The sequence below is a fragment of the Palaemon carinicauda genome, chromosome 27, assembly GCF_036898095.1.
Source record: "Palaemon carinicauda isolate YSFRI2023 chromosome 27, ASM3689809v2, whole genome shotgun sequence".
Taxonomy (NCBI): Eukaryota; Metazoa; Arthropoda; class Malacostraca; order Decapoda; family Palaemonidae; genus Palaemon; species Palaemon carinicauda.
Window position 1 is genome coordinate 27,823,382 of NC_090751.1, and position 7,921 is coordinate 27,831,302.

Genomic DNA, 7,921 nt, shown 5'->3' on the forward strand with positions numbered 1-7,921 from the left:
ACGACATTATTAATGCAGAGCTTCCTTATTATTATTATTATTATTATTATTATTATTATTATTATTATTATTATTCACAGTCCCCAGAGAATGGTAGTTTATAATGTGGTGTTCCGGTTATTATTATTATTATTATTATTATTATTATTATTATTATTATTATTATTATTATTATTATTAATCACAGTCTCCAGAGACTGGTAATTTATAATGTATTCTGGATATTATTATTATTATTATTATTATTTATTATTATTATTATTATTATTATTATTATTATTATTATTATTATTATTATTATTATTCAGAAGGGGCATACATTTACGTAAAACGAGCCTACATGTTTGAAAGTTATTTATGTAATACTAAAAGTACAGTGTAGCCATTTTAAATTTGGACGATCCTTCATTTCCCCCTAGTGTTGTTGTCTGAAATTACAATCATTTATCTCTAACTTCTAACTTGTGATGCTTTGAGAAATACAGATTGAGGGTAATAAAATACTTGTAAAATACAGGTAAAGAAAAAATAACAAAAGTTGATACTATAGTCCATTTGTTTTAGCGAGTCATATTTGCACCGACTCACACAACGGTGCCCTTTTAGCTCGGAAAGGTTTCCTGGTCGCTGATTGGTTAAAATTATCGTGTCCAACCAGTCAGCGATCAGGAAAGTTTTCCGAGCTAAAAGGGCACCGCTGCGAGTCGGTGCAAATATGACTCGCTAAAAGAAATGGACTATAATCATGAATCAAATATAGTCTTAAAAATAGTTGGGGAAAAAATTTCGTCGTTCAATAATGGGCTGTCATTCTGAGCCAAGTTCCAGACTTTTTTTTTTCTCTCTTTTTTGATTTTGCTCCATTGCAGTTGATGAACTTACCCCATTTAGTAAATGTTAAGATATACAGTATAATTAAAAGACGCAATGCGTGCTTATATGTGGTTTTCCTGTGAAGAACTATATTTTACGGATAATAAACTCAACATTTAGACTTGCTATTGTCCAACCCGGGCATAGCATCTTTCATCTCTTAAGCTTTTTATTATTATTATTATTATTATTATTATTATTATTATTATTATTATTATTATTATTATTATTATTATTATTATTATTATTACTTGCTAAGCTACAACCCAAGTTGGAAAAGCTGGATGCTATAATCCTAGGGGCTCCAGCGGGGAAGGAAACAAGGGAAAATGAAGTATTTTTACATTAAAATAAATATTTCCTATGTAAACTATAAAACTTTTAACAAAACAAGAGGAAGAGAAATAATGTAGAATAGTGTGCCCGAGTGTACCCTCAAGCTAGAGAACTCTAACCCAAGACAGTGGAAGAAAATGATACAAAGGCTATGGCACTACCCAAGACTTTGAGAACAATGGTTTTGATTTTGAGAGTGTCTTTTTTCCTAGAAGATCTGGTTATAAAAGTACAAGGAATAAAAGTACTTTGGTGTTTGCATTTTGGGATAGTAATTAACATCTCTTATGTTGCCGTCATTGTTTACTTATCTATCTGATCTTATTTTCATTAATTTGTTTAATTTCTTATCCTATTCACCACTTTATCCTTGACCTTCTCTATTTCTATATTTTCTGGCTCAACTGGCTTACTTATTGGAGTCCGCTTGTAACATTTTGATTTTCCAACCAGAGTTGCAGCTTGCCTTAAAATGTTAATAGTATTAGAAATTATTATTATAATTATAAAGAGAGTAAGAATATTAATAACATTAAATTAGTAACGTGGGAACACAAGTAATCTATAATGAATAAAATAATAATACGTATAATACCAATAACAAGAAAATAAAAAAACAAAACAATCATGCAAATCTCTTCTGAGCAAATAACTCCACTTTTGATACACTTCTCAACACAAATACAGCAAGCTCACAGAAACCGAGAAAAGCTGTAGGTTATCCCTAACAGCGACCAGAAAATAAAGTGGTTCACTGGCAGTCCAATCTTCCGAAACACCTGTCTATTACGTTCCCTGAATTCTCTATTCCTCTGACGCACTACGTACAAAAAAAAAAAAAAAAGCAAGTAAGCTTTTGTTTTGCTTTTTCCGTGCTTCATGGGAAACACTGGGTGGGATTTCTTGGACCGGATCCTAAACGTTCTTTACCAAAAAAAAAAAAGGTGGGGGAGGGGAGGTAGAGGTCATAGATATGTTGTCATTCTGTCCATTCTGTCCATTCATAGTTTATCAGAAATGAGAAGATTTTATATATATATATATATATATGTATGTATGTATGTATATATATATATATATATGTATGTATGTATATATATATATATATATATATATATCATATATATATATATATATATGTGTGTGTGTGTGTGTGAGTTGGTAGGTGTTTGTTTGTGTTTCTTGGTGTAAAACAAAGAAGAAATATTTTTGATTAAAAAAAATTTAGACAGCCTTCCAGTTGATTATAAAAAAGTATGGGTTAATGAAAACTGGGAATAAAATTCTCTCTCTCTCTCTCTCTCTCTCTCTCTCTCTCTCTCTCTCTCTCTCTCTCTCTCTCTCTCTCTCTCTCTCTCAGAACTTCCGGCAGTTTTACAAAAACTATTTCAAGTTAAACTATAAATCATTAAGGATTACAAAATACTACATACCTTATGCATGGAGAAAATACGGCTGATAATTCCATAAAAAAGAGAGAGAGAGAGAGAGAGAGAGAGAGAGAGAGAGAGAGAGAGAGAGAGAGACACTAAAGCATTGCAGAAGATAGCTTGTCATTTCATGCGAAGGATGAAGTTGCCATCAGAATTATTTATCTCAAGACCAGAATGAGTAATCTTGAATTCCATTAGGAAAGTTGTTCTGCCATGAAGCTCGGGTCATGGTACCATATTGAATTCCCTGGGAAGATTTATGAGGTAAAGAAGTTGTCTTAAGAAGAGCTAACCATTAGAGGGATGCTCTCTCTCTCTCTCTCTCTCTCTCTCTCTCTCTCTCTCTCTCTCACACACACGTCCAGGATGTGCTACATAAACAACTTCTGTCTCCATAACTCACCCATATGAAAATCGTGACTTTTCTTAGTCTGCCCTAGTAGTTTTCTTAAGCTTATTCATATTGCTCTCTTTAGTCTGCCTTTGTATTTCTGTAAAGCCTATTCCGTATAGATTCGCAAATCTATTCATACGTCTCATTAGATATATAACTTCTTAAATATAATACTTTCTTTTTCAGAATATTTCCTTGCAGTTGCTGAAGTGTATTCTAGAGATGTTTAAGAATTCTATTGTGGACTAGAAACGGCTGCATTTCTTGTCGTTGTTGTTGTTGTTGTTACATATATGTTTACAAATACAAATATATGTATGCACAAATGTATTCTTACAACTTACAACTATGTAGCTTCGTTGGTAGATTCATAAATCTGAAGTGTAGCTTTCTAGGCCTACTCTTTTGAGATATCCAAGATCATCCAAGCAGCCTTGTAGATCTAATTCTTGGCTTTCCAAATCATACTTTAAATGTATCCGTGCAAGCACACAAAGACGCACGCGCGTGCTCACACACAATACATGAACACAATTCCCGAATGCAATGGCACTCTTTGCTACAAACGACACCATAATGTTTTGAGAGTGACTGTCCTAAATTGTTTTCCTGTTCATTATTTCCGGGTGATTGAGGCTTGAAACCAATTATGCTAATGGACAAAAGGGCGAATTTGCCGTCCTCTCATTAGTGGGCATAATCATGACCGCTTGTTGAGATGGATAGTGTAATGAAGAATTTAACTGCAATGGTCATGACTAATTTGTGACAATAATCGGTGTTTATATGAAGTAATGACTCCTATTCGAATTCCCATTTTAACGTTCATAAATTATCTAAACTATGTATTATAATGGTCACAATTTATTATTTAATTTTAATGTCCATGAAAATTTTTTATGCTATAAATCTTAGCATTATCGAAATGTCAGAGTTATTAATTTTAGCTTTAATGAATTTATCTATGATAAATTTCAGCTCATGATATTTTATCGAAGTTTATGACATCATATTCATCTTGTAATTTTCATTTATTACAGATTTCTATGCAATTGTCAACAGTAATAAAATTCTCATCCTCATTATCAAGACGTATTGATATTATTTATTCGACAATTAACTGAGCCATAGAAGTGTACTGTACTCGAAGTTTAATCAAAGAATACATAAATTTAATTATATCATGAAATTTTCTTTAAGTTTTTATGACGCCTTTTGTGATACTAGATCTTTGGTTCCACTCTATGAAAATCGGTAACCATCAGATTACTCGGGACTAATCGGTTATCCCCGGTTTACTGGGTGGAAATCGGAATCTCGGATTACTCTGTGGGAACCTACAGTTCTTATACTATTCAGTAGAAGTCGGTACTTTTCAGATTTTTCAATGAAAGTCTGTAGTCCTCAGAATGCTCCTTGAAAATCTGTACTCTCAGAATTCTCCGTGAAAATGTGTATTCCTTAGAATGCTCCTTGAAAACCTGTGTTCCTCATGATGCTCCGTAGATATCAGTACTCCTCAGAATGCTCCGTGAAAATCTGTATCCCTCATAATGCTCCGTAGAAATAAGTACTAATCAGAATGCTTAGTGAAAATCTGTATTCCTCATAATGATCCGTAAAATTCAGTATTCTTCAGAATTCTCCGTACAAATCTGTATTCCTTAGCATGCTCCTTGAAAATTTGTATTCCTCAGAATTCTCCGTGCAAATCTGTATTCTTTAAAATGGTCCTTGAAAATTTGTATTCCTCAAAATGCTCCGTGAAAATCTCTATTCCTCAGATTACTTTGTGGAAATCAGTAATCCCCAGATAACTGACACAGTGGCTGTTTCTTCCCTTCTATAGCTAGGCTGTAAAATCCCACAGGTCTTTACCTTGATACAGTTGGCTTCATAAATTCAGGTACACTTCAAGGGAAGCTGGGGAGACATCTAACAGCTGTACATTGTAGCAGGTAATGTGTTTAACAAAGGAGAAGCTGCTGGCAATGCTGTCTGTAAAAGAATACAGCACAACTTGTAAACAGGTGAACAATAGCATATTCATTTTACGAAGTGCTGTTGAATAACAACATTTTCTATACAATTATAAAAATTCTTGTGATCACATGTTTTTAAGCTGACTGCTTTCTTTTACTGGCAGCATTGCCAACAGTTTCTACTTTTCTAAATACAACGCTTATTGTTACATTGTGCAACTGCCAGGTGTCTCTCCTCAGCTTCTCTTGAATTGTACTGGGGTCAATGTAGCCAACTGTACATCACCGCCAAGGCTACAACTCTTTCAAATTTACGAAGAAGTTACGAAGACGTTTGAGATGTACCTAAGGACAAAAACTCACATGCCATATTTCGAAAAAAAAAAAAAAAGAGAAAATGTTGCCATTTGATGGTTATAATGAATACAATTACTTTAAATATTAAACTTTAATTATATAAAAACTCAACTTCTACTTGTTATAGTTTTGTAACATTATTCAGTCGTACTATAAAGAAACGAGACACAAAATTACCACTTTTCTGATATAGTTTTACAGGTCAGCGATGGACATTCATTAATCGGCTTTCGTCAGAAAATATCCCTTCTCTTGTTGCTCTTTTTCTCATTCCTATCGCCCCATAGATAGACACGGACAGTATGTTTACTTTACCATCTACTTAGGTTGGAATAAATCCACTTTCTTTCATTAGTTGGATATTCTTGGTATTTTTTTTCCTGAGAGAGAGAGAGAGAGAGAGAGAGAGAGAGACTTCTTGAAACAACACTCGTGTTGAACATTACCAGTCTAAATTATTATCATATATCTCTCCCCTATATGATAAAGAGCAATTGTCTGCATATATATATATATATATATACAGAGAGAGACTTCTTGAAACAACACTCGTGTTGAACATTACCAGTCTAAATTATTATCATATATCTCTCCCCTATATGATAAAGAGCAATTGTCTGCATATATATATATATATATATGTGTGTATATATATATATATATATATATGTGTGTGTGTGTGTGTGTGAGAGAGAGAGAGAGAGAGAGAGAGAGAGAGTGTGTGCGCTGAACGGCATCCACTCGAAAGCCAACAATCTCTTGCAAATTGCCCAAACTAGCGCGTTGTGGTTAAGAAATGGGGAGGGGTGAGAAGGGGTGAAGCTGTCTATATGTGCGCGCGTGTGCATATCGATATGAATATTTAACAGTCAATTTTGACAGGCCACATACACTAATATGAAAGAATTACTTAGAAAAAGGCAAAAAAACATCAACAGTTTCCGTTAACTTCCCGAGATACTGTTAACCATTTAGGTCAGATTGCGAGGGAATCATCTGACCCCTTAGAGGTGCAAACAGTCCCATAAAAAAATCATCTATTTATTTCCTGTTCGTTTTCTCCCTTTCCTGATACCTACAACAGTGTTACCAACCGTAGGGATTTATTCTCCGTTATTTCTTCGGACAAGTAGCTCAAAAGATTATTTTTTTAGTTGATACCAATGGAACGAGTAACAGTCGTTTCTGAGTAATAAATTCTTCCTTTGTTTTAATTCTAGATTCTTTTCTTCTATTCAATTTTTAGTATATTTTTATTGATATGCAATACCTTTTGGTATTCGAAATTTCAGTATTTTTTTTTCTTGAGTGTTATTATAAAATCCCTACTTCAATAAATATTCCAAGTTCCATATTTTTCTTTATTACAATGTTATATTTTTATTTCCATTTATGAATGATTGTTGTTGGGCGTTATTCTAAACTTGATCATTGTTTTATTACTATCAAAAATATTTTTTTGTTTATGACTGATATTACAAACTCAGTACTTTCATTGGTAATCTTAATTGATTAGTTCTCCTTGTTGGCATCTTAAACTATTTTCCTTTGGCATTCTAAACTGAAAACGTCTTTGTGTATTCTAACCTGAAAACGTTATTATGTATTCTAAACTGAAAAAGTTTTTGTGTATTCTAAGCTGAAAATGGTTGCGTATTCTAACCTGAAAACGTTTTTTATGTATTCTTAACTGGTAACGTCTATGTATATTCTAAACTAAATTCACTACTTTGGCTTAGCTGATAATCTAAATTCAATCACTTTTCTAAATTACCATTTTAAAATCGGTGATTTCTTTCCCTTCTACGAATCTTAGGCTTCTTTTCCCCGATATCACTAATAAACCCCTGCTTTTTGTTTCGCTTTTCTTGTTATTTCTACTATTTGGCAATTTATGCACAGTAGAGACACTGTTTATTGAAATTAGCAACTAAAAAAAATAACATTAAATCAGAATTTCTCTCTCTCTCTCTCTCTCTCTCTCTCTCTCTCTCTCTCTGTGGGATTCACTTGAAACAAAACTTTATCTATCTTTTTTTCTATCCTTTCACGTGTCTGTGGCGCATTCATAGACACATCATAATTCTTTTTGGTTCCAGATATTTCCAGAATGCCTGATTCGCTTATCCACCTTCATCATTCCTCTGAATTTCTCTCTCTCTCTCTCTCTCTCTCTCTCTCTCTCTCTCTCAGTAGGACCACATGTTAGGAGGAATTATTGGCAGACCTGAATCCCCAAAGGATTCTGTTCGACAATAAGCTTAATTGGTAATCTTGGGGGAGGGATTCCCAAACCCCCTAAAATCCCTCCTCTCGGAGGGCTCAACCCCCACCCCATCCATTGCTCCACCACCCTTCCCCTTCCCCCAATTCTAAGGGATTCCTTTCCCCTCTATCAATATTGCACTGAAAATTTTGAAAAAAAAAAAAAATCCAGTTTTACAAACTGGTCATTATTCAACCCAGAGAATTGTTAAGTTGTTATATCTTTTGTCCACCTTCCCAGGATTTCAGGGGCTCCTTTTCTCCTCGGTAAGTAGCTTACC